The 27,994-nt window shown below is 35.7% G+C and overlaps 1 long non-coding RNA gene across 1 annotated transcript in view; it reads right to left on the reverse strand.

The window, feature by feature from the left end:
- The window catches only part of LOC126950777 (uncharacterized), a 143,027-nt gene that overhangs the window by 92,271 nt on the left and 22,762 nt on the right, over positions 1-27,994 (reverse strand). Inside the window, exon 2 of the long non-coding RNA XR_007724293.1 lies at positions 11,438-11,516. This is a non-coding gene — a long non-coding RNA (uncharacterized LOC126950777). The remainder of the gene's footprint in view (positions 1-11,437; positions 11,517-27,994) is intronic.

A 27,994-nucleotide genomic window follows, 5' to 3' on the forward strand; every position in this document is an offset into this window, starting at 1 on the left:
TATTAATGAAATATTGTTCTATTCCAGAAGTAACAGCTCATAAGATTTAGCTTATAAGATAAAAGCACATGAAAACATTATAGCAATGTGCTGAGTAACACTGAATTCTTATTAATCTAACTTATTAACTATTATCTAGATAATAGTTGTAGTTATGTAAGTGATTATGACAGCTTTTATAATGCTGATTGTTAGGGATAATTATGTTATTGTTGTTAAAACAAACTGATGCCAATATCTTAACCAGGGGTTAAATAAGAATATATAAATGGATGGTATTTATATGTTTGTAGAAAGCGTAAGAGTATTATAGGAATGTGCAAAAAGATGAGATGTCTGATGGGAGATATTTATTAGTATTTCTCATCAAGTAACAAGCCTCCAGAAATAGTGACCTGCTCAGATCTCAACCTCTGCAGAATCAGATAAGGAACCTTGAACACACTGGAAAGTAACTTTCCATGTAGGTTGTTATAAGACACCTAAATGGATAATGTGTCTTCTAAAACAGCATGTAGTATATATGATGGATGCACGGCATCTCCACATATGACAGGCTTGCATATGCCTCCTATATTATAAAAAGATAGTACTTAAAATCTGCAGTGTCCATAGGAGCATCCTATCAGTACCATACCTGAAGTGACTTACTACTTTATCCAGATTGCAGAGTCTATTTTGTTAAACTAACTCGAAACTAAATGAGAAACCATGTGGGTGGTGCTGCTGGCAGGGGTTGGGCAGGGGGGTAATCTGGAATTTGGAGATAAATAATTCTCTTTACATTGTAATTTTTTGTCCTGAGGTGATTTCCTTAAACTTTTCTCTTTGAGGTTGCATGCTGTAAAATACAAAAAAAAAAAGTAAACAATAATAAAGTTTTGTTTTCTTTAACTTGACACACTCTTCATGTCCCATTAAAGATGCTGGCTTTTCGAGATGCTTGTATTTAGCAAAATTGGATGCTATCTGTAGTATTATTATGTTCCCATCTGAGTAAAATATAATAATAATTAAAAATTTTACAGGTTAAAATATGCAATGAAAAATTACATTCAATTATCTTTCTAAATGTAAAAATGAAGATAGAACCTCCTAAAAATATTTATTTTCAAAGAATGATCTAATGACTCATAGGATTTTCCATTTTTCTAATTGAAACGATCAAGTGAGGAAATTGGTTTCATAGAAACCAGTTTTTGGCTTGTTAAGATGATGATCTAGCAGCTCATAGTTTTCTAGGTAGTAAGACTTCACATACCCATGTAGAACTCAAAAACCTGGCACTATGAAGTACCAGAATCACAGTAATCCCAGCAGACAAAAAACAGAAAAGTAGGCACTGCATATACTTTTAAAAAGAAACCTGACTTCTCACATTCTTTACAGAGAAGGTCTTAAACCTTTGCAAGATGACGATTTACACTTCCTTTAATATGAAGCTAGTGACGTTGATTAGGTGATCGAAGCAATTACTCCTGCTAAAATAATAACATGCTAAAGCTGACAAAATGTCGAAGGACACTGACCAAAACAGTGACTTTTATAATTTTCTGTTTCTAAAAAAGCAGGCTTAATAAAGTTTGTTTCATCCTTTTCTTCAGTTAGCTGTATGTATTGCTCACAGATCACGAAGTCAAACATTCTGTCATTTACTGATGAAAAGAGGAAGTTCAACTAAGTTCAAATGAGGAATTTATTCAAGAAGGAAGTTCCGGGTCAGAGTAGATTCGGCTTAAATGCCTCATATTTTTATATCTAGAACACAGTATAATAACTGATTACAAATATTAGCATAAAAATAAATAAAAGTGACATTGTTTCACAAACATACATAGAAAGAAGGAAATATAAAACATGGGGGAAAAAAGTTAGCTACTTTCTAAAGAAATCAAAATGATGCTGTATTAGTCAAGGTTTCCTTAGAGGGACAGAACTAATAGGAAAGATAGATAGATAGATAGATAGATAGATAGATAGATAGATAGATAGATAGATTAGAGAGTTTATTAAGTATTAACGACCAGAAACCCACCCGATTAAGGGTGGATCTACTTCCACAGTCCACTGACTCAAATGTTAATCTCTTTTGGCAACACCCTCACAGACACACCCAGGATCAATACTTTGTATCCTTCAATCCAATCAAACTGACACTCAGTATTAACCATCACAGATGGTTTCCAGTATTAGCTGGGGAATACCAGAATATTTTAGAGTTGGAATATAAGCTTACTTATCAAATCCTCTCTTGAAATTTTAATTATTTTAATTATTCATTACATTTCATGTTTCAAATGAATGTCAAGAAATTATTTTAAGTAAATGTGAATCCCAAAGTTGAATTAAAATATAAATTCCAAAGTGAATAAAAATAAACTCCTATAGCACAGTAACCTATTTTTCTAAATTAAGAGCTCTCAAAAGCAGAATTTTAAATCATTTGCCCCAATCTTCAAACATAGAAAAATACCATATTAAAACATCCTTCTTTCATACTGTTTTCTGTCAAGCTATTATATAATAGCTTGTCATCATTTACTTGCCAATGTTGAACAAATATTGAACACTAAAATTATTTTGTAGCATGCCATGGTCATCCCAAATATAATTCTTACTGCTGAGGACTTTATCATGTAATAGAAGACAAACTTCTTCAGCTAATTTTTTTTTTTTTTTTTTTAATACAGCATCTTGCTCTGTTACCCAGGCTGGAGTGCAGTGGTGTGATCTCGGCTCACTGCAACCTCAGTCTCCCAGGTTCGTGCAGTTCTCCTGCCTCAACCTTCCAAGTAGCTGGAATTACAGGCATGTACCACCACGCCTGGCTAATTTTTGTATTTTTAGTACAGACAGCGTTTTGTTGGCCAGGCTGGTCTTGAACTCCTGACCCCAAGCAATCCACCCATCTCGGCCTCCCAAAGTGCTGGGATTACAGGCATGAGGCATCACGCCTGACCCAGCTACATATACTTTTTACCCAAACCCACTCCCTCACATCTGACATATCCTATCTTTGCCTTTCCAAATATTACAGATGCATTCTCTTGCAATGATACTTCCTTGCCTGTTTCATCTGAAATAAAACCCTCCTGCATGTTGAAATACTTGGCATAAACTCTCTTTTTACCTTAGACGAATGCTGTCTCTCCCCTGAATACACCATTTTCTCTACAAAAAGTTCTAAGTTCTATAGGTATAAAAGCTTCTATACTCAAGTAATCTAGGTTCTGTTCTATCCCTACACAAGGAGTGTATATAGACTTGGAGAGGAAAAAGTAAAAGGAATTGATCATGCCATTATTCAAACTGTAGGCACACTCCTCACCACTTGTAATTCACAATGTGGTGGATGATGATGATGGTGGTGATAGCTGGACAAAGAGGAAAGGAGATACTTCTCCTCTACATGACGTTGATATTGCTTCACCCATCATTCCCCCAAAAAGAATACACAGTAGTTTCCAGTGGTAGAGTAAGCTGTTCTTCATTGAAATTTGTACAGAATCCAAGTATGGGAGTCAGATTAGCAAAAACAACCTGAGCCAGATAACTGGCTCTCATGTACCACACATTCTCCAGGAATCCCAATCTGAGACAATGATGAGATCCCACTTCCCCTTCAGTGTCTTATAAATTTTGCAGCTTCTGTCACCTACTTTCAAAGGCTTTTCTCCATCCGGTGTCTGCTGGTATGCAGTGGAGACAGAGAGGCCAGGATCTCACTGTCTGTTGGTTGGGGATATGAGGTTTTCCACCTCAGGATGTAGCTTGAATTATCTAAAGTATCTAAAGGGAAGCATCTCTCACACTATGAGAATTAATTTCCTTGAAATAATCTAAGTAAGGCATTAAAATTTTTCCTGCTCAGATAAGTTAATCTCCAAGAATGACACTAACAAATTCTCCCACCTCGTATGCACGTGCTACTCTTCACATCAAGAGGTGAAGCTGATGTCCTGTCCCCTTGAATCTATCTTTGGGACTAGCTTTAACCAATGAAATGCACCAGAAGTGATATTCTGGGACTTCCCAGCTGAGGCCTTAAGAGAAATGTCAGCTTAATTTCTCACCTGCTATAAGAGGCTCAAGCCACATGGAGAACAGGAACATACTTGTCAGCAACCCCAGCTGAGCTATCAACCACAACAACTGCCATCAACATGAGGCAGCCATCTTGGACATTCTGGCCCATCCAACACCCCTCTGGATGTTGCCAATCCATCATGTGACGCAGGTGAACCACTCAGTTAAATGCAGTCAACTCCTCAGAATTATAGCAGCTGGTAAAGCTGATTGTTGTTTTAAGCCACTGTGTATTGAGATAATTTAACATAATTTTGACCTTATATCTCAGGAGATTATTAAATGCATAAAGTAAAAAAAAAGTTTTAATTAATTTACTATGACTGCCTCTATGTACTTTCATGCCAAAATTATTCAACAGCAATGTTAAACCAGAAAATAAATCATTACATTGAAATATGATTCTATATAAATTGAAAGTGATTAATTAGTTTATGTTCTTGTACTCCACACAAAATCATTAGGTTTAGGTATTTTTAATGCTTAACAATTAATTGGGACTTCAGGAAAGGCCAGTAACTGACATTGTTCTTAGCTGCCCAAGTTCTAAATTAATTGAACAATAAGTAAAGGAGTTAGCCCATAAAGAGAAAAACATAATTTTTATCATTGAGAAAGCCCATATTGAACTAAGTGGTCACACGGAATAAAATCTCAAATTCAAAAATTAGATAGAATTACCCATTCAGTGGCCAAGTGTGGTGGCCCACACCTGTAATCCCAGCACTTTGGGAGGCCGAGGTGGGTGGATCACAAGGTCAGGAGTTTGAGACTAACTTGGGCAACATGGTGAAACCCCGTCTCTCCTAAAAATACAAAAATTAGCCAGGCATGGTGGCACACACCTGTAGTCCCAGCTACTCAGGAGGCTGAGGCAGGAGAATCATTTGAACCTGGGAAGTGGAAGGTGCAGTGAGCTGAGATGATGTCACTGCACTCCAACCTGGGCAACAGAGCAGGACTCTGTCTTAAAAAAAAAACAAAAAACAAACAAACAAAAAACAACTATGACTGCATAGTATTCCATGGTGTATATGTTCCACATTTTCTTTATCCAGTCTGTCCTTGATGGGCTTTTGGGTTGGTTCCAAGTCTTTGCTATTGTGAATAGTGAATATTATTCACAATGGTGCTGCAATAAACATACGTGTGCATGTGACTTTATAGTAGAATGATTTCTAATCCTTTGGGCATATAACCAGTAATGGGATTGCTGGGTCAAATGGTATTTCTGGTTCCAGATCCTTGAGGAATCACCCTGCTATCTTCCACAATGACACTGTCTTCCAATGGTTCATCTATGTGGTTGCAATGGTAAGATTCCCTTTCTTTTATGGCTGGATAATATATCATTTTATATACATATATGTATGTCAATATACATACTATATTTTCTTTATTCATTCATCCATTTATAGATACGGGTTACTTTTGTATCTTGACTGTTGTCAGTAATGCTCCAATGAACACGGGAGTGTCCACTGAGATACTGATTTCATTTACTTTGAATATATAACCAGAATTGGGCTTGCTGAATTGTACAGTAGTTTTAATTTAAATTACTTTTTAGGAACTTCCATCTTGTTTTCCATAATGGCTGTACCAATTTGTATTCCCACTCACAGTGTGAAAGTGTCTCCTTCTCTCCACACCCTTGCCAATACTTATAATCCCTTGTCTTTTCAACAACAGCCATCCTAGCAGATATAATGTTATATTGTACTGGGACTTTGATTTGGATTTTTCTGATGATTAGTGATGTTGGGCACTTTTTCAGGTACCTTGGACCATGTGTATGCCTTCTTTGAAGAAATGTCTATGCTGGTCCTTTACAAAAAGTGGGTAAAGGACCAGCATAGCAATGGTACTCAATAACTACCACATTATTATTATTACTATTATTATTGCTGTTGAGTTATGTGAGTTCTGTACATATTTTGGATATGAAATCCTTACCAAATATATGGTTTGCAAATACTGTTATCCTATTCTGTAGGCTGCCTTTTTATTTTATTGATTTTATTTTTTGGCTGTGCAATTTGAAGTAGTCCCACTTGTTTATGTTTGCTTTTATTACTTGTACTTTTGGTGTCACACATAAAAAAATCATTGCCAAGACCCATGGCAAGGAGCTTTTCCCCTGTGTTTTCTCTTTTAAAAACTAAAAATGGCATTCTAGTCTATGCCTCAGACTTCTATAAATTCAGCTTAGCCTAGAAAACTGAACAACCTACACAGTCTCCAAATCAGAATACGGTGACCCTATCAGAAAACTTCCAAAAGGCAAACTATCATGAGCTGGCTGCACTCCTCTTTCTTACCCTTTCACATTTATATCCCACGTTGTCCTCTGAATATGCAAGTTACGTCACAGGTCCTCTCTTAATAAGATATATCTAGTAATTTCTCCAGAATGGGAGAAGATGGTACTGAGCCATCAGTACATAGCCTTTTACAAACAGAATTCATCTGCAGCTCAATTTAAGAATAAGGGTATAATCTATGTCAATTATGGGAGCATGAATCTCTAACTTTAGCTTACTTAGTACCTACTGCCAACTCATCGGATTAGTAACCCAGAGGCTACTCAATAAAGCAGCCTCATTTGACTGCCAGGGAGGACCTGGATCCTGGGAAATGCTAGAAACCTTAATGAGACGATTAAAATAAAATAAAAATCTCTGGTCCCAAATGTTTTTTTGAACTTAATCATTGCCTTTTTCCTATTGTTTTTGTTCTATTTCAAATACCTGCTACACTAACCATAGCCGTTGCTACATGAACTTATGTTTGTCTCAGCAAAAGCATCAATAATCTGCAGCAAAATGCACAGCATTTTATATCTGCATGATGATCTAAAAGAGTAGTTCGTACCAATTAACGAACTAATCATCACTTAACTCACATATGGCTCGCTCATGTAATAACTAAAGCAATCTTTGGGATAGTGAACCGGCTGGCAAAGAACCAGACTTGAAATATGACAAACCCCGGGAGAGGCAACCCAAAGCAGGAAACTGGAGGCAGTAAGGTGTCAGCTAATGCCATAATGCCATGGTCAATCATCTGGTAGGTTCAGCTGTAGCCAGGTCAGCTAGATGGATGAAAAATGTGAAGCAGAAACTTGCTTATTATAGAGGTGCAAGTTGACTAAAAACAGAATAATGCTACTCAATAATTACCACATTTTCCCCCAACTTCTCCCCGACCAGACACACATACACTCACATCTAATAGCAAATGGCTATCTGGCATGAAGGTCTTTGGTCACAAGACAGCGAGCAGAGTCCAGCAAATGTAGCCTGGGGAAGAGCCCTAAAAACACTCGGTCTCAATGATGTTTTCCCCAAAGGATTAATTAAGGTTCTCCTTTCAGATCCAAGAACCCTTCTAGGTTACCAAGAGATATTCTCTTTTTCTCAGACCAAAAACAAATGTTTTAAAGTATTTAAAACTAGGAAAGGGGGAAAAAAGTTATTTTCAATCTTTGTAAATGTCTACTTGCATTCACATTTTTTCTCTCTTCTCTAAAGTTTTTTGTAACATGTGCTAAAAGTAAACCACTTGGCAAAAAATATATATATATAAATATAAATATAAATATTTATAAAATAAATAAATATAAAAATATAAATATATTTTTTAATATATAAATTTTAAAAATATATAAATATATATAAAAAATTTATATATTATATATATATATATATATATATATAATATAATATATATATATATATATATATATATAAATATATTTTTTATATATAAATATATATATATATATATAAATTTATAAATATAAATATAAATATAAATATTTATATATATTTATAAATATATATAAATATATAAATATATAAATATATAAATATGTATTTATAAATATAAATATATAAATATGTATTTATAAACATAAATATGTATTTATAAATATAAATATATAAATATATATTTATAAATATAAATATGTAAAAAGATATAATATATAAATATAAATATATAAATATATATTTATAAATATATATAAATATATAATATGTAAATATATATTTATAAATATAAATATATAAATAGATATGTATAAATATATATATATTTAAGTCTATAGAACAAAAGAAAAGCCGATTGAGGAATGTTGCCCGCTTCCACCTCTGAAACATAGTAAGCTACCAACTCTTGTTATATATTGTCAGCTATGTCACTGCATTTACAAGAGGAGAAATGGGACATGTTCTAAAGGCAGAAGGATTTAGACTAGACATTTGTATTTATACAGCACTATTGACAAACTGTTAAGCTTCTTTGTAAAAATGACTTACATCAAGTCAGTGCCAAAATTGTTGTCATCAAGCAGTGCATACAGCTGGCTCTCGTCCCTAAATTGCCCTTGTTACACATTTGCTTTCTTTGTCTTTTCATTTTATTTTAACCCTATAGGTTAATTTTGACTTGTCCTCTGCCTAAAACCCCATGATCACCCCATTGCCTTTCACCGCCTGAAGACCGAGGCCCTGTCCTGAACCCTACCCAGCAAAGGAGACCTATGCCTACAGACAGATTAATTCTATGAATAAGCATCACTGTATACTTGGCTCTCTGTATCCCCTGCTTTCTGGTTTACTCACTATTGACTTAACTGGAAATGACATTTTTCTGCCTTCTAAATTAGACTGCAACACTCCTCAAAAATTGAACCCCTCAACTCACTATCCCTTTACCATCAACTGCAACTTAGTAACAACTCCTATGTCAGTTCTTCCCCAGAGAATAGGTTCTGTACTACCACCTAGCTCCCTTCAACTGTATCCCACTGGAGGAAAAAAAAAAAAAATCATTATTTGAGCATGAGTCACCCCAAGACATGACACTGTGATAGGTAAAAATTCTAAAGATGTCTCCTACAAGATACCCATCCTCTAGTTATTCAAACATGAATCTAAGCACAACACCACACTAACCTTAATAGCAGATACAATTAAGGTTACTGTGAGAATACAGAAATCTGAAGTGCTTTTCCTATTATTATTCACTCATTCAATACTTCTGACACCAATGTGAGGGGGCAAGGGGCGGGGGCCATTCCCACCTACGCCAGGCAATTCCACAGAGGTATCTGCAGCAGACACTAGCTGGCTGTCCTCTAAATCAATTCTGACACTATCTACCTGGAAGCAACATGAGATCCCGCAGGTTGAGACTGCCACTACCTTTCATGCCAATCACGAGCCTCAGGTTGTTTTACCTTTGCTTCTGACGAACTAGGTTCCCACAACTGCTTTCTTGGGTTCTATTAATATACTACAGCAAATGACAGCACTCTGCAACACACATACATTGGTTTATTATAAAGAATATTTCAAATTATATTGTAATATTATAATACGCTATTGCAATATTATATAATGTAAAATTGCAATAATACCAAATAGAATATGACGAAGAATACGGATGAACATCCAGATGGAAGGGATGCATAAGGTGAGGCATTTGGGAAGGGGCACGGAGCTTCCATGCCCTCCATGGGTGCACCACCCTCCCAAATCCTCCAAATGCTCAGCTATCCCCAAGCCATCAAAACTCAGTCCTTTGGGGGTTTTAATGCAAGTTTCATTATGTAGGTGTGATTGATTAAACCACTGACCATTAGTGGTCAACTTATCCTTTATCTTCTCTTCCAACCCGGAGGTTGGTGATGGGATTAAAGTTCCAACCGCATAGTCATAGCGTGGTCTTTCTTGTGACCAGCCCCCCAATCATGAGGCAATCTAGATGGCCCCAACGAACAGGCATCTCATTAGCATAAAAAGGACACTCTTACCACTCTGGAGATTCTAAGGATTTTAAGAGCTGTATGCCAGGAAATAGGACAAAGACCAAATATATATTTCACAACATCACAGTTACTAATCACCTTAAACAGGGAGCTTATCCTGGATTATCTGGGTAGGCTCAGTGAAATTCCATGGTCCTTTAAAATCAGAAAAGAAAGGCAGAGAATTGGTTTTAAGAGATGGAGTGATGGGAAAAGAGGAAGAAAAGAGAAAGTCAGAACAAATCTAATCCGAAGAAGGATTTGACTTCAAGTTGTTGCTGGCTCTGAGATACAGGGGCCCACATGCAAGGGCCTGAGAAGGACCTCTAGGAGATAAGAGCAAGCCCCAGCTGACAACCAGCAAGGAAATGGAGACCTTGGTACTAAAACCAGGGAACTAGACTCTGTCAACAACCTGAAAGATCCTAGAAGCCAGTTGTTCCCCAGATAACAGCCCAGACCACTGATGTCTGGGTGTGGTCAGCCCAGACCACAGCCACTGAATCTTGGCTGTGTGGCCTATAGAACTGCAAGATGATAAATTTGTGTTGTCACTAATGTGGTAATTTGTTATGGTGGCAATAGGAAACTATTACAGATAAAATTTACTCATACAATTGTTTGTGAAAAAGAACTATTTCTTATAATTCTTGCCACTACTACACTACTAGAAGCTTTTTAAAAATCAAACATGTTTTAATTCATTAGACATTTATTGAGAGCCTCCTATATCCAAAGGTCAGCAGATAAGAGTCTATGTATCTATCCTGTCTATGAATGTATCCTGTGTGAAAGACAAACTGGCCCCCATAGGATAAAGTATAAACAATTTAACAGAGCACACACAGTGTTCAATCATCTGGCTTCTGCCTATCCTTCTCCACTTGTCCTCTAAGACCCAGCTAGACATGAAATCAGCTGCTTTTTAAGCCCTTGATTTCCTTTCATGCCACTGAAACTTGGAACTTGCAGTTTCACACCTCAAATATGGCTTTTTCCTCTGTCTAGAACACAGCTTCCTTAGATATCCAGATGGCTCTCTGATTCCCCTTCTTCTAGTCTTTGCCGTATTTTTCTGTTTAAAAGACCCCTACTCTTGAGCACTCTATTGAACATTGAAAACTACCACCATTTTTGCATTCTTAATCACCCTCATTTCTGCACAATTTCTGTTCCATAACATTCAGCAACTTCTAATGTACTATATTTTTACTTATTATACTTGATGAATGTATTATATCTATTAGGTGTTATCGCTGTATTTCCCTATTAAACATAATCTTCACAAGAAAGTGAGTTTTATTGATTTTGTTCACAATGAATGAAAGTGACTTTCATTGATTTTGTTTGAATCCCCAGCACTCAGAACAGTGCCTGGCTCAGAGTAAATAGACACATTATCAATATCAGTAAAGCGTTGAATGAATCTTATCGACACCACATATTTTTTCAAAAGTTATTCATAAGACAGAGTCTGATAGAACCCAGTAAGTAGGTGTCTGTGTAAAGTGGAGATCTAAAAAGTCCACAACTTACCTTGCTCAGCTCAGGAAGCGGGCCTAGGACTTTGAAATTGTCAAGTATCTCTTATATCCCATCTTCTTCTTGGACTGGTCTGGAAATACGGAAAGCATTGCTCAGCAGGTATTGGTAAAATGAGGTCAATCTTGTATATATAAAATCTTACCAAAAATCAACACCTTTCAAATTCCAAAAGAAAATAGGACAGTTTATAAGTCTCACTCATAAATTCCTTTCCCTAACTCTCCCTTTATGTTTTGAAAAGTCATAAAAATTATGCTTAATTGAATGAAGTATTTATGACTTCTCTACTGCCATTCCGTTGGCTACAACTTCCTTTCTGAAAAAACTTTCAATTCATGACTTAACATTTTTTGTCTTTTTTTCCTCAAACCATTTTTACCTTGGTGTTCGTACGATAGAAACACAGAAATGAAAAGTAGTAAAAATTAGAGACAACCTTCTCATTGTTCCAAATACAAGTTGTTCACCTTGAGATTATTATTTAACATTTGCTAATTGTTGATTGATTATTCTAAGTTGCACCAAGAAGAAAACAGTTTGCAAATAGCTGTTAAGCACTTACAAAGCCACACATTGCTCCTCTAACGTGCGCCAAGGCCACAAATTGATATTTATAAAACTTCAAAAGTGTAAGGAGTTTTTCTGGGATATGTGGCTGAAAAGTACCAACACTGTCTGTGACAAGGAGCTAGTGTGCTTACCGGTCAAGAAATTCTAGGTCATGCTGGCATCGAACAACATGCTTAAACTTGTCCATTTAGTAGTCTACAGTTTGCCAACTTTATAAAGGAAACGTTTATTAAGGAAAAAATCTCAGCTGCTCCTTCTTTAGCTTTCTGTATCTTGTCCAAAGCAGTTTTGCCAAAGCCAAAAGTTTAAGGGCTGGGCTCAATTTCTCCATTTTAAATAGGGACCACAAATAAAACTGTCAACCAGTAAGAATAAATGTAGTGAGCTTTTTGCTCAAACTGGTAGACTTCACTTGGTTAGCGATGCCAGAGCAAATACATCCATAGGGCCGATTCAATGACTGACAAATTTTGACTTGATCCCAACAGCAGCAAGTGGAAAAAAATCAGTCCTCAAATCACCTCATTGTGGCTTTGCATGTGTTAAGTTATGCCTGCTGCTGCAACCTAAATAAGAGCTATTTCAGACATGTTTTCATCCTAAAAATCCTAAAATGAATCTAATCACATAATTTCCCAGCTAACAGCACAATACGCAAACATAACCAATTTTCCTATAAAAAGCTGGAAGCACAGCAGATAAGCAGAGATAGCTTGAAATTCCACATATTTAGGCATGGGGAAACAAAAACAGCAATTTATTTCAAAAATGCATGAAACAATCATTTTTAAAAAGCTTCAAATTCACCCAACAAATTTCATTTCTAAAGGTAATCTTAACAGTCTGAAAAATTAGTATTAGATACTTCGAAGGATACTCATAGTAGAACAATTGCTGTGATTGCAAAAGCATCTGATTTTTGCCTAAGATAGTAGTTATCAACACTGAGCGTTCGAATCATCTCTGCCACATAGACCCTAACACAGACCAATTAAACTAGTGTTTCTGGGAGTGAGGTCCAGATGGTTCTAAACTCCAGAGCTGTAAACTGAGGTCTACAAGAAAAAGGAAGGTAATGAGAATTGTGAGACAATGTTTTCTAAACTTGCCTGATAATAATCAGTGTGATGCTTCCTAACACATGCCCAACCTACTGATGTACCAATCTCAGAGAAAAGGCATGGAAATGTATTGTTAAACAGAAAATTTTAAAATAACTAAAAGAGTATAATGAATTATTTATCACACAAAGGATAAATGCTTGAGGTGATAGACACATCATTTACTCTGATGTGATTATTACACACTGTATGCCTGCATTAAAATATCCCATATACCCCACAAATATATATACCTACTATGTGCCCACAAAATTTAAAAAAAAAAAAAAACTCAATAATACTTATCATCAAGAACCTGATCAGGGAGGATAATGTCACTATATAAAGGCTTTAGCAAATATCTGTGGAAAACACCAAAAAAAACAAAAAAAACAACAAAAAAAAACAAACGGCATTTAACATGAACTTCAAGGTTTAAGGTCTGCATTAACCAAGGTAAATTGTAGGACAATCAAAATTCTCAATGCATCAGTAGAAATCCAAAAAAGGTCGAGAAGATGAGGGAGTGGTCAGAGACACAGGGGCTACTCCATGTTGGAGGATGGGGCAGAGATTTTTTTTTTTTTTTTTTTTTTTTTGAGACAAAGTTTCACTCTTGTTGCCCAGGCTGGAGTGCAATGGCGCGATCTCGGCTCACTGCAACCTCCCGTCTCCCAAGTTCAAGCAATTCTCCTGCCTCAGCCTCCACAGTAACTGGAATTACAGGCGCCCGCCACCAAGCCCAGCTAATTTTCATATTTTTAGTAGAGATGGGGTTTCACCATATTGGCCAGGCTAGTGTCGAACTCCTGACCTCAGGTGATCCACCCACCTCAGCCTCCCAAAGTGATGAGATGACAGACGTGAGCCACCACGCCCAGCCGGCGCAGAGGTTTTATGGGAAGAACTAGTTTGGAGCAAATCTTCTTGTGTCTTCTTCTTGTCTTCTTTTAAAGTCACTCTCTTCACATCAAATGGCGATTTCCGTTCCCTGTCTTTCGTTGTGTTGACCAGAGCCTGAAGCATCTCTTCAATAGCAGTTAACTCCAACCTCACAAAGCCTGATGATACACATGGTTTTGTCTGGTTAATATTATACAAAACATAGTCCTTGTAAGTATCCATTTAAGTGGTTTCATTTTATTCAGTGTGTTTACTCTGGACTGTTTTACTATTTCCTTTGTGTAACATTGGGTATAAAAGTATTCTTTTAGCATTCTTCTAATATACCATAACACAAAGAGGACAAAGGCAGGCTTTTCCACTGTGCCATCAAATGACCTGCATAATTTTGTCCCGTGAGTTCCCAGGACATTAGTGGTAATGCCCAGTGGAGCAATGAAGCCTGGTGGGCACAGCAACGTTCCATCACAATCTGGTGGGATATGGTAGCACCAGTAGGATATGGTGACACCAAGGACTATGTGGCAGGGAACACAAAACATCGTACTAGAACTAATTAAGTAACGACTAGACTATTCTCAGACATAACTTTGTCACCATTTGAACAGAACTTGAAGTTCTATCCAGATGGTGAAGACAAAAGCCAGAAAAATCAGAGAGGTTACCACACTCACATCTGCACCCACAAGCAAACAAGGTTTGAGGATACCTGAATTTAATGAAAGTTTGATTTTTGTTTTCTAAGAAGGATATAAAATAACATATACACTGCAATTCCAGTTTTGTTAGAGGGGCTTAGGTGCCTATTTTTAAACTTTAATAATATAGAAGACATGGTTGATAGTGTTTGTTTCTAGGTAATAGGATTGTAAGTTATTTTTAGGGATTTTTATTTCTCCTAATTTCATTTTCTAAATATTCTACAATGAATACTTATTTTTACAATAAGACACAATATTAAAGTTATAAAAAATTTGTGATTGTTCAAAATTAATTACAAGGTATTTGTGGTTTCATAAAGCCTCATCATCTAAGGTAATTAGCCTTTAAGCCTTTCTTAAAGGTGAAAGAAAGGCTTTCTCATACCAACATGCCCAACCTACTGATGTACCAATCTCAGAGAAAGGTTTAAGCCTTTCTCATACCAACAGCTTGTTAAGGAAATAAGTATGCATTTATGGGACTCAAGTTATACCTCCACCTAATATGATAGAGGAATAATTAAGTATTCGTGATCGGAATACAAGGACAAGGGTAGCTTTTTCATTGTTATTGTTAAGTAGAAAGACTTTTCTATAATAATTACCCACGATATGGGTTAATATTTTTTCTCTGTAACTTTATTTTGTTAATCTAGCCTGTTTTGTGATGTATGGCTATTGTCAACATCATTTACTGTGAATAAACACAAGATTCAAGCTCATTAGTTTTGGGACCCAAATCTTAGTCCCCCTCAACTGGCCAGCACATTCACCATCATAGGGAAGGGAATGGTATATGTTGAGAACATTTGTTTTAGTTAAAAATCGTACCTTTTAAAAGCAGAGTAAAAAATATTTGGTTCTATTCAATATTCCCTTTTCAAAAACAAAACAAAACAAAATTTCATAATATGTTCCACCACAATCAATCTTTGCATATTAAATATAATGGATTACCCTTTTGAGCTTAGTTAAAAAGAGCTCATATATTTCAATGAGTAATTATTAACAAGAGTCCAAAATACTCATCAACTTGTTACATGTAAGCATCACATGTAAGAAATGCCATATCTTGGAAATTTTCATTATAATATATATTTTCTCTTCATCAAGCAAACACTGAAGTTTTTATAGTATTCACAACCCAAAGTGATTTAAGGGAGAACAATTAGGTGCCTGAATCACAGTACCATCAACAGAAACAATCTGTCATGACGCTCAAACCCTAAGTCAGGTGTCGGGTGGCAGAACGATGAGGTAGAGAATTTACCTGCATAGCATCATAAATTAATAATTATATATTTTTTCCTCTTCTTTCTTTCTGATAGGGTACACTCTGAAAGGGTGTGCCTTCATTTCAGAGCCAGTAGGATAGCAGTGTTCATTGACTTAATTGCCTGGTAAAAATTTAATGTAGCTAATTTTATTATAGAGAGACATATATAAAGACACAACTAAAATGTTACCATTCAAAGCAATAAAACTAAAATATATAGCATACATTTCATTATGCTGGTGATGAATGCCTATTTTATATATACATTAGCAGAATATTTTTCTGGCCTCATTAATTCCGAAGAGGAGTTTTCAAGATGGCAGTCGAGAATATCCCCACTCTCTGACAGCAAAAATCATCTTCATCATCATCGTCATATTCCTTATCATCATCATAGTATTCACTGTCATGATCATCCTAGATACAGCAAATAATCTATAACCGGAAGCCACCATCTGGAATCTTGCCATTGGCTTAGGCCACAGCCATGGCACTTTCCTGCTGTGTGAAGTTAGGATTTTAAGCACTAGCCTCCAAAATGAAACATAAAATTAAAGTGGAAATCAGCTAAGATGTTTAAATTATTTTATGAATTTATCTTAAATCATAAGACTACAATAAAAGACATATATTTTACATATGTCCTTTTTTTAATGCTTATTGAGAAGACAAAGGTCAGTCTGCAGCGCCTTCTGACTATCTGTGAATATTGTCATTATTGGTCTACTATTACTACGTAGCTGCTCATCTGAAAACAACTTAAAACTATGGAGTTGGGCATATAAAATGTTGGCAGTCGGATAAATATCACATCTAGCATTGAGAATAAAAATGGGTAAGTATAACAACAGAGAAAAAAATGTGAAGCGATTTGCTGGAACTCAGTCACAAGCAATACAAATAGGTGGAAAATAACTGCTGCCAACAGAACTGAATGCTCTGTAGTTATAAGAAATTTTATTGAGCTGTAATTTTAAGCAAAGCCTGTGACAAAATATGTGCCCAGGAGGCATGCTCCAATAGAGATGGGCACTTGAATAGTGACTGTAGTGACAGGTATTTGGAAAAGTAGAGCTGAAATCCAAAATATAATGCTCATCAGTGAAAATCGGCCTTCATAACCTAATCTTAACATACACATTACACTTACCTCTCAAACTATGCTCATCACATTAAAAAAATAGAATGTGTGTGTGTGTGTGTGTATGTGTATCAGGATATACTTATTATAAGGGGCTAGGCTACAGCTGTGTTGTACATTGCTTAAACATTAATATTAAACTAATCTTTGTTAAAAGAACTCACAGGGAAGAGTCAACCAAGAATATACAGATAGAGGATCAATTGAAGTATAGTAAATGACTAAAACACAGAATAGTGAGACAATTAAACAACAGTCAATAACAAGGAACTAGACTTCCTTTTGATTCATGGATACTAAATGAAAACCCAGAATCCATAAGCGAAAACAGATAAAGAAGCAGTATCCACAGTAATACTCCCCACGTGCTAGCAAAGTTCAGGAGGTAAAGCAGAGAGAGAGAGAGAGAGAGAGAGAGAGAGAGAGAGAGAGAGAGACATCCAAAAGGAAGATCTGCTTACTGATATCAGCAAATAAACCGCTTACTTGAAATTCCTATAAATTGTAAGCTATTGTTCTGTAATAATGCCTTTCTTTACTGTTTTGATGTTTCATTTTATTAAATTTATATAGCTGTGCAATTATCACCAAAATCCAGTTTTGGAACGATTCTATTAACCCAAAATTGTCCCTCATGCCAGTATACAATTAATCCATGCTCTTGCCTTAGCTCCAGGCAAACAGCAACCTGACTTCTCTCTCTATAGTTTTGCTTTTTCTGGAATTTCAGAAAAATGAAATTACACAGTATGTAGTCTTTTGTGCTCGCCTTTTTTCACTAAGCATATTGTTTTTGAGGTTTGTGTAGGTTGTTGTATGTATCAGTAGTTCATTCCTTTTTATTGGCAAATAATGAAATACCACTGTATTGATACATTACATTTTATTTATCCATAAAATAGTTGTTGGACATTAGGATTTTTTTATTCGAGGGATAGTATGAATAAATGCTGCTATAATATTGAAGGAAGCTAGAATATGAAAAATAGTTGAACTAAAGACAAGATGCGGGGGGATCTCTTAGCCTTCCCTCTGTTAGCCTAAATGTTGGGCAGAAAGTTACAAAGATAAAAGTCTTCCTATTCTCTCCCCCTTTCCCACCTAAAGGCAGAATGTAAATTTTCCTTTACTACAGACAGTGCTTATAGGCTCAGAGAGGGGCACCAGAGGAATCTGAAAGCGGACTTTACTTCATTAGTTTCCCCATAAATCCATTTACCCACACTTTCCAATCTTTGAAGCCTGGGACTGCTTTTCTTTCCTTACTTAATGTTTTCATATCTTCTTTGGTAAAATATCTACTCAAATATTTTACTAAGGATTTTTATTGGGTGTTTTATTATATTATTGAGTTGTAAAAGTTCAGATATAATTTTTCCAAAACTATCACTTTTCTTATTCCTTCCTTCATGGTATAATTTGAAGATCAAAAGTTTTTAATTTTGTTCAAGACCAAGCTATCAAATATTTATTATGAATTATATTTTTGATGTTATATCTAGGAAATCTTTGGTTAACTCATGGTCATGAAGATTTTCTCCTGTGTTTTATTCTAGAGGTAGAATAGTTTTAGCTATGATATTTAAGTCTATGGTACAACACCATATATTAAAAGGACCAGATTTTCCCAGTTTAATTATTTTGGCACATTTGTCAAAAATCAATTGATACACATAATGTTGTTAAGATGGAAATACTCATCTACAGATTCAACACAATCCCTATCAATATCCCACCTATTTTTCTTTTTGTAATTTGACAAGCTGATCATAAAATTCATGTGGAACTGCATGGAATCCAGAATATACAAAGTAGTCTTGAAAAAGAACAGACTTGGAAAAAAAATCACATTTTCTAATTTTAAAATTTTCTACAAAGCTACACTAATCATAACACTACAGTACTGGCTTCAGGATTCACATGTAAGTCAATGGAATTAAACTGAGAATCAAGAAATGTGTTCTTACATTTATGGTCAGTTGATTCCAACAAGGGTGTCAATAACATTCAATAAAGAAAGAAAAGTATTTTCAACAAATGGTGCTGGGACACCTGGATATCCACATGCAAGATACATAGAGTTGAAATTTGTTTACATCATGCATAAAAAATAACTTAAAAGAGACCATAGACCTAGGTTTAAAAATAAAAACTACAAAACTCTTAGAAGAAAGCATAGGACACATCACGATTTTGGATTAGTCAAAACCTAATTAGAGATACAATGCCAAAAGCCCAAGAGATAGAGGACAAATCAGATAAATTGAACTTTATAACAACTAAAAGCTTTTGTGCTGCACACTACATCATTAGGAAAGTAAAAAGACAACCTACAGAATGAAATGAAATATTTGTAAATCGTATATATGATAAGAGAATTAAATTCAACATATATAAAGAAGTTTTATAACTCAATAATAAAAAGACAAATGCCCCAAGCAAAAAATGGGCAAAGGATTAAGCAGACAATTTTCCAAACAAGATATACTAATGACCAATAAGCACATGAAAAAATGCTAAACATAATAAGCCATTAGATATATGCAAATCAAAAGCAGAATGAGATACATTTCACACCAACTGGAATAGCTATAAATATAATTAAAAAGACAGATAATAATAATTATTAAGATGTGGAGAAACAGGAACACTCAGAAACTGCTAGTTGGAATGTAAAATTGTACAACCAATTGTTTGGCAGTTCCTCGAAATGCAAAATAAGGAGTTCCCATATGACCCAGTAATTTTACTCATAGGTATATATCCAAGAGAAATAAAAACATGTCCACACAAATGTTCACAGCAGAATTATTTGTAACAGCCAAAATACAGAAACAACTCAATGTCTAGCAACTTATAAATGGATAAAAAGATACGTTATATCCATGATGTATTAGTCAGGGTTCTTTAGAGGAACAGAACTAATAGGATATATATATATATATACACACACACACACACACATATATATAATGTATCTCATCATGCTTTTGATTTGCGTATATCTAATGGCTTATTATGTTTAGCATTTTTTCATGTGCTTATTGGTCATTAGTATATCTTGTTTGGAAACTTGTCTGCTTAATCCTTTGCCCATTTTTTGCTTGGGATATTTGTCTTTTTATTATTGAATTATAAAACTTATTTATATATGTTGAACTTAATTCTCTTATCATATATATGATTTACAAATATTTCATTTCATTCTGTAGGTTGTCTTTTTACTTTTCTAATGATGTAGTGTGCAGCACAAAAGCTTTTAGTTGTTATAAAGTTCAATTTATCTGATTTGTCCTCTATCTCTTGGGCTTTTGGCATTGTATCTCTAATTAAGTTTTGACTCATCCAAAATCAAGATGTGTCCTATGCTTTCTTCTAAGAGTTTTATAGTTTTTATTATATATATATATATATATATAGGAGTTTATTAAGTATTAACTCATATGATCATAACGTCCCACAATAGGCCATCTGCAAGCTGAGGAGCAAGGAGATCCAGTTCAAGTCCCAAAACTGAAGAACTTGGAGTCCTACGTTCAAGGGCAGGAAGCATTCAGCACAGGAGAAAGATGTAGGCTGGCAGGCTAGGCCAGTCTAGTCTTTTCACGTTTTTCTGCCTGCTTTATATTCTAGCCCTATTGGCAACTGATTAGATGGTGCCCACCCAGATTAAGGGTGGGTCTGCCTTTCCCAGCTCACTGACACAAATGTTAATCTCCTTTGGCAACACTCTCACAGACATATCCAGGATCAATACTTTGCATCCTTCAATCCAATCAAGTTGACACTTAGTATTAACTACCACACATGCAATGGAATATTATTCAGTCATAAAAAGGGGAATATTGTATAATGTGGATGAACCTTGAAAACATTGTAAGTTAAAGCAGCTAGTGACGAGGACTGCATATTGTTTGATTCTGTTCATATTACATTTCCTAAACAGACAAACTAGAGAAAGATAGTATATGAATGGTTACCTAGGTCTGAGGGGATTGGAGGTAGGGAATGGGAAATGACTACTGGTCAGTACAGGATTTCTTTGGGGGACAATAAAAGTGTTCTAAAATTGACTGTGATGATGGTGCACAATTCTATGACTATGTGAAAATATATGTAATTGTACACTTTAAAGGGGTAAATTGTATGTTATATGAATTATATCTCCTTGGAACATTTTTTAAAAAGTAAAGAAAAAAAATCAATGGGCTCAAGTTGATCCATAGGTTAATGTAATTTCTATCAAAATCTCAGTAATGTCTTTTGTAGACACAGACAAGCTTATTCTAAAATTTTTATGGGGCCAGGCATGGCAACTCACACTTGTAATTCCAGTGCTTTGGGAGGCTGAGGCAGTCGAATCACCTGAGGTCAGGAGTTCAAGATCAGGCTGGCCAACATGGCAAAACCTGGTCTTTACTAAAAATACAAGTATTAGCCAGGTGTGGTAGTGGGCACCTGTAATTCTAGCTACTCGGGAGGCTGAGACAGAAGAATCACTTACACTCAGGAGGTGGAGGTTGCAGTGAACCATGGCACTCCAACCTGTGTGAAGCGAGACTCCATCTCAAAAAAAAAAAAAAATTATATAGAAAGGCACAAGCAGCCTAGAATAGCTAAAACAATAATAAGAAAGGAATAAAATATGATGAATAAGTCTACCTGATATTAAGGCCTACTGTATAGCTCTAGTAATCAAGAGAGTATGTGATACTGGTTGAGAGATCAAGAGGAATACAAAAGAGAATCCAGAAATAGACTCACACGAATATGCCCAATTGACTTTATGAAAACATGCAAAAACAATTCAATGGAGGAAGCATTTTCAACAACGGTGCGAGAACACTGGGCAGCCATAGGAAAAAAATTAAACCTTATCTTAAACCTCACACCTTAAACAAAAATTAAGTCAAAATGGATCAGGAACTTAAATGTAAAATTATAAAACTTTTATAAAATAAAAGAAAATCTTTAGGATCCAGAATTAGACAAAGAGTTCTTAGACTTGATAACAAAAGAATGATCCACAAATAGAAAAATTAAGAAATTGGGATGGCTGATTAGAAACAGCTAATGTGTACAGCTCTCATGGAGAGGAACAGAAGGGGCAAGTAAATGAAATACAGCATCTTGAACTGAGACATTCAGGTACTCGCATTGGGACTAATCAAGGAAACAACTACACCTACAGATAGTGGAGAAAAGCGAGGCAGGACGATGGCCCACCTGAGAGTGACACGAAGCCAAGGAGACCTCCCCTACCCAGGGAGGTGGTGGGTGAATGTGCAACCCCGGGAACCCAGGTTTCTCCAGTGGATCTTTTCAACTCTCGGGTCTGGAGAGTCCCTCATGAACCCAAGCCTCCAGAGCTACATGGAGTCTCAGCAGTGCAGCCACTAAGGCACGTGCAGAGACCCACGAGCTTTAGATACTCTGGTTTTCCATGCTTCCTGGCTAAAGTAGTGGCAGCTTCACCAAAGCAGGATGTTAGATCCCCATATACACTCCCAAGAAAGAGGCTGAATCCAGGGGGCTGAGCAGCAACAGCCTGCAGGGCCCACTTCCATGGGACCTCACAGGGCAAGACCCATTAACTTGGAATTCCAGTCAACCACCAGGATCTTTCTCAAGACACATAATCCTCAGATTCTCCAAGGTCAAAATGGAAGGAAAAATGTTAAAGGCAGCTAGGGAGAAAGTACAGGTCACCTACAAAGGGTATTCCGTCAGACTAACACTAGACCTCTCAGCTGAAACCCTACAAGCCAGAAGAGACAGGGGGCCAATATTCAACATTCTTAAAATCAATTCCAACCCAAAATTTTATATCCGGCCAAACTAAGCCTCACAAGCAAATGAGAAGTAAGATCATTTTCAGGCAAGCAAATGCTGAGGGAATTTGTTACCACCAGACCTGCCTTATGAGAACTCCTAAAGGAAGCACTAAATACGGAAGGGAAAGACCATTACCAGCCACTACAAAAACACACTGAAGTACACCGACCAGTGACACTATAAAGAAACCACATAAACAAGTCTTCAAAATAAACAGCTAATATCATGATGACAGGATCAAATCCACACATATCAATAGTTACCTTAAATGTAAAGGGGCTAAATGCCCCCAGTTAAAAGACACAGAGTGGCAAGTTGGATAAAGAACCAAGACCCACTGATACGCTGTCTTCAAGAGACCTATCTCACATGCAATGACACACATAGGCTCAAAATTTTTAAAATGGAGAAAAATCTACCAAGCAAATGGAAAATTTAAAAGCAGGGATTGAAATCCCAATTTCTATCAAAACAGACTTTAAACCAACAAAATAAGAAAAGATAAAGAAAGGCATTACATAATGGTAGAGAGTTCAATTTAACAACCAAAAAAATCGAACCACTGTAAATACATATTCATCCAAAATGGGAGCACCCAGATTCACAAAGCAAGGTCATAGAGGCCTTCAAAGAAACGTAGACTCCCACACAATAATAGTGGAAGACATGAACATATGCAGAAGACTGAAACTGGACCCATTATTTACACAATATACAAAAATAAACTCAAGATGGTTTAAAAGATGTAAAGGTAAATCCCAAAATTATAAAAACCCTGGAAGATAACCTTGGCAATACCATTCTGGACATAGGAATTGGCAATGATTTCATGGCAAATACACCAAAAGATATTGCACCAACAGCAAAAATTGACAAATGGGATCTAATTAAACTAAAGAGCTTCTTCAGAGCAAAGGAAACTTTCAAGAGAGTGAACAGACAACCTAGAGAATGAGAAAAAGTTTTTACAAACTGCATCTGACAAAGGTCTAATACCCAGCCTCTATAGGAAACTTAAACAAATTTACAAGAAAAAACAAACAAACAACCCCGTTAAAAAGTGGGCAAAGGACATGAACAGACACTTTTCAAAAGAAGACAAAATGTGCAATCAGCAATCATATGAAAAAAAGCTCAACTTCACTGATCATTAGAGAAATGCACAGCAAAACCACAATGAGATGTACTACCTGACATCAATCAGAGTGACTATTATTCATAAAGCAAGTTCTTAGAGACCTACAAAGAGGCTTAGACTCCCACACAATAATAGTGGGAGACTTTAACACTCCACTGTCAATATTAAATCAATAATAAATAAATAATAAATAAGTAATAATATTAAATCAATATTAAATAAATAATAAATCAATATTAAATCAAGGAGACAGAAAATTAACAAGGATATTCAGGACTTGAACTCAGCTCTGGACCAAGTGAACCTAATAGACATCTACAGAACTCTCCACCCCAAATCAACAGAATATACATTCTTCTTAGCACCACATCACACTTATTCTAAAACTGACCACACAATTGAAAGTAAAACACTCCTTGGCAAATACAAAAGAATGGAAATCATAACAAACATCATCTCAGACCACAGTGAGATCAAATTGGAACCCAGGATTAAGAAACTCAAAACCACACAAAAAAAATGGAAACTTTATGACTGGCTCTTGAATAACTACTGGGTAAATAATGAAATTAAGGCAGAAATAAATAAGTTCTTTGAAACCAATGAGAACAAAGACATAATGCACCAGGAGACACAGCTAAAGCAGTGTTCAGAAGGAAATTTATACTACTAAATGCTCACAGGAGAAAGCAGGAAAGATCTAAAATCGACACCCTAACATCACAATTAAAAGAGCTAGAGAAGGAGGAGAAAACAAATTCAAAAGCTGGCAGAAGACAAGACATAACTAAGATCAGAGCAGAACTGAAAGAGATAGAGACACAAAAAAACCCTTCAAAAAAATCAATGAATCCAGGAGCTGATTTTTTGAAAAGATCAACAAAATAGATAGACTGCTAGGCAGATTAACAAAGAAGAAAAGAGAGAAGAATCAAATAGATGCAATAAAAAATGATGAAGAGGAGATCACCACTGATCCCACAGAAACACAAACCACCATCAGAGAATACTATAAACACCTCTATGAAAATAAACTAGGAAATCTAGAAGAAATGGATAAATTCCTGGACACATACACCCTCCCAAGACTAAACAAGGAAGAAGTTGAATCCCTGAATAGATCAATAACAAGTTCTGAAATTGAGGCAGTAATTAATAGCCTACCAACCAAAGAAAGCCCAGAACCAGATGAATTCACAGCCGAATTCTACCAGAGGTATAAAGAGGAGCTGGTACCATTCCTTCTTAAACTATTCCAATCAATAGAAAAAGAGGGAATCCTCTCTAACTCATTTTATGAGGCCAGCATCTTCCTGATACCCAAACTGGGCAGAGACACAACAAAAAAAGAAAATTTCAGGCCAATACCCTGATGAACATTGATGCAAAAATTCTCAATAAAATACTGGCAAACCGAATCTAGTAGCACATCAAAAAGCTTATCCTCCATGATCAAGTTGGCTTCATCCCTGGGATGCAAGGGTGGTTCGACATAGGCAAATCCCTGGGATGCAAGGCTGGTTCAACATATGCAGATTGAAACTAGACCCCTTAGAGACCTAAACAGAACCAATGACAAAAACCTTATGATTATCTCAATAGATGCAGAAAAGGCCTTCTATAAAATTCAACACCGCTTCATGCCAAAAACACTCAATAAACTAGGTATTGATGGAACATATCTCAAAATAATAAGAGCTGTCTATGATAAACTCACAGCCAACATCATACTGAATAGGCAAAAGTTGGAAGCATTCCCTTTGAAAAGGAGCACAAGACAAGGATGCCCTCTCTCATCACTCCTATTCAACATAGTAATGGAATTTCTAGCCAGGGCAATCAGGCAAGAGAAAGAAATGAAGGGTATTAAAATAGGAGGAGATGGAGTCAAATTATCTCTGTTTTCAGATGACATGATTGTATAGTTAGAAAATCCCATTGTCTCAGCCTAAAAACTCATTAAGTTGATAATCAACTTCAGCAAAGTCTCAGAATACAAAATCAATGTGCAAAAATTACAAGAATTCCTATCAATGAATAATAGACAAACAGAGAGCCAGATCATGAGTGAACTCTCATACACAATCGCTACAAAAAGAATAAAATACCTAGGAATCCAACTTACAAGGGATGTGAAGGACCTCTTCAAGGAGGACTACAAACCACTGCTCAAGGAAATAAGAGGGGACACAAACAAATGGAAAAACATTCCATGCTCAAGGATAGGAACAATCAATATCATGAAAATGGCAATACTGCCCAAAGTAATTTATAGATTCAATGCTATCCCCATTAAGCTACCATTGACTTTCCTCATAGAATTAGAAAAAACTACTTTAAATTTCATATGGAGCCAAAAAATGCCCGTGTAGCCAAGAAAATTCTAAGCAAAAAGAACAAAGCTGGAGGCAACACACTACCTGACTTCAAACTATACTACAAGGCTACAGTAACCAAAACAGCATGGTATTGGTACCAAAACAGATATATAGACCAATGAAACAGAACAGAGGCCTCAGAAATAACACCACACATCTACAACCATCTGATCTTTGACAAACCTGACAAAAACAAGCAATGGGGAAATGGAGAAAACTGGCTAGCCATATGCAGAAAACTAAAACTGGACCCCTTCCTTACACCTTATACAGAAACTAACTCAAAATGGATTAAAGTCTTAAATGTAAGACCAAAAACCATAAAAACCCTAGAAGAAAATCTAGGCAATACCATTCAGGACATAGGCATACACAAAGACTTCATGACTAAAACACCAAAAGCAATGGCAATAAAAGACAAAATTGACAAATGGGATCTAATTAAACTAAAGAGCTTCTGCACAGAAAAAAAAAAAAAAAAAACTGTCACCAAAGTGAACAGGCAACCTACAGAATGGGAGAACATTTTTGCAATAGAGAAATGTGGTACATATACACTATGGAATACTATGCAGCCACAAATGAGAACAAAGTCATTTCTTTTGCAGAAACATGGATGGAGCTGGAGGTCATTATCCTTAGCAAACTAACACAGGAACAGAAAATCAAATACTGAATGTTTTAACTTATAAGTGGGAGCTAAATGTTGAGAATGCATGGATGCATAGTGGAGAACAACACACGCTGGGGTATCTTGGAGGGTGAAAGGTGAAAGGAGGAAGAAGATCACAAGAAATAACTAATGTGTACTAGGCTTAATACCTGGGGGTTGAAATAAACTATGCAACAAATCACCGTGACACAACTTTACCTATGTAACAAACCTGCACATGTATCCCTGAACTTAAAAATGAAAGATTAAAAAAAAAATAGACCAAATTGTAATTAAAAACATTTTCTATGTTAAGAAACTTAGAAGACAAGCTACAGATTGGGCAAAAGTATTTGCAAACTCCTTATCCAAAGTATTGCAAACTGCTTATCCAATAAAGGTTTAGTATCTAGGGTATATAAACAACTCTCAAACTCAACAGTAACAGAACAACCCAATTAGAAAACAGATAACAGATATGAATATATATATATATATCTCCCATATAGAGAGAGCAAATAAGTATAGGAAAACATCATTAGCAATGAGGGAAATAAAAATTAAAACCAAAGTGAAATATCAGTACATACCTCTCAGAATAAATAGAATAAAAAATAGTGACATCAAATGTTAACAAGCATGTGAAGAAGCAGGATCACTCATACATTGCTGAAGGGAATGTAAAAAACATACAAACACTCTTTAAAACAGTTTGGCATTTGTTGATGCAACTAAACCTGTAACCACCATGGGATGTAGGAATCTTATTTTTGGGCATTTATCTGAGTAAAGTATAGTACAAAAAGCTGACTTAGAGGAAAAATGGTAATGGGACAGAGGCTGCCTTTGTCAAC

The sequence above is a fragment of the Macaca thibetana genome, chromosome 3, assembly GCF_024542745.1.
Source record: "Macaca thibetana thibetana isolate TM-01 chromosome 3, ASM2454274v1, whole genome shotgun sequence".
Classification (NCBI taxonomy): Eukaryota; Metazoa; Chordata; class Mammalia; order Primates; family Cercopithecidae; genus Macaca; species Macaca thibetana.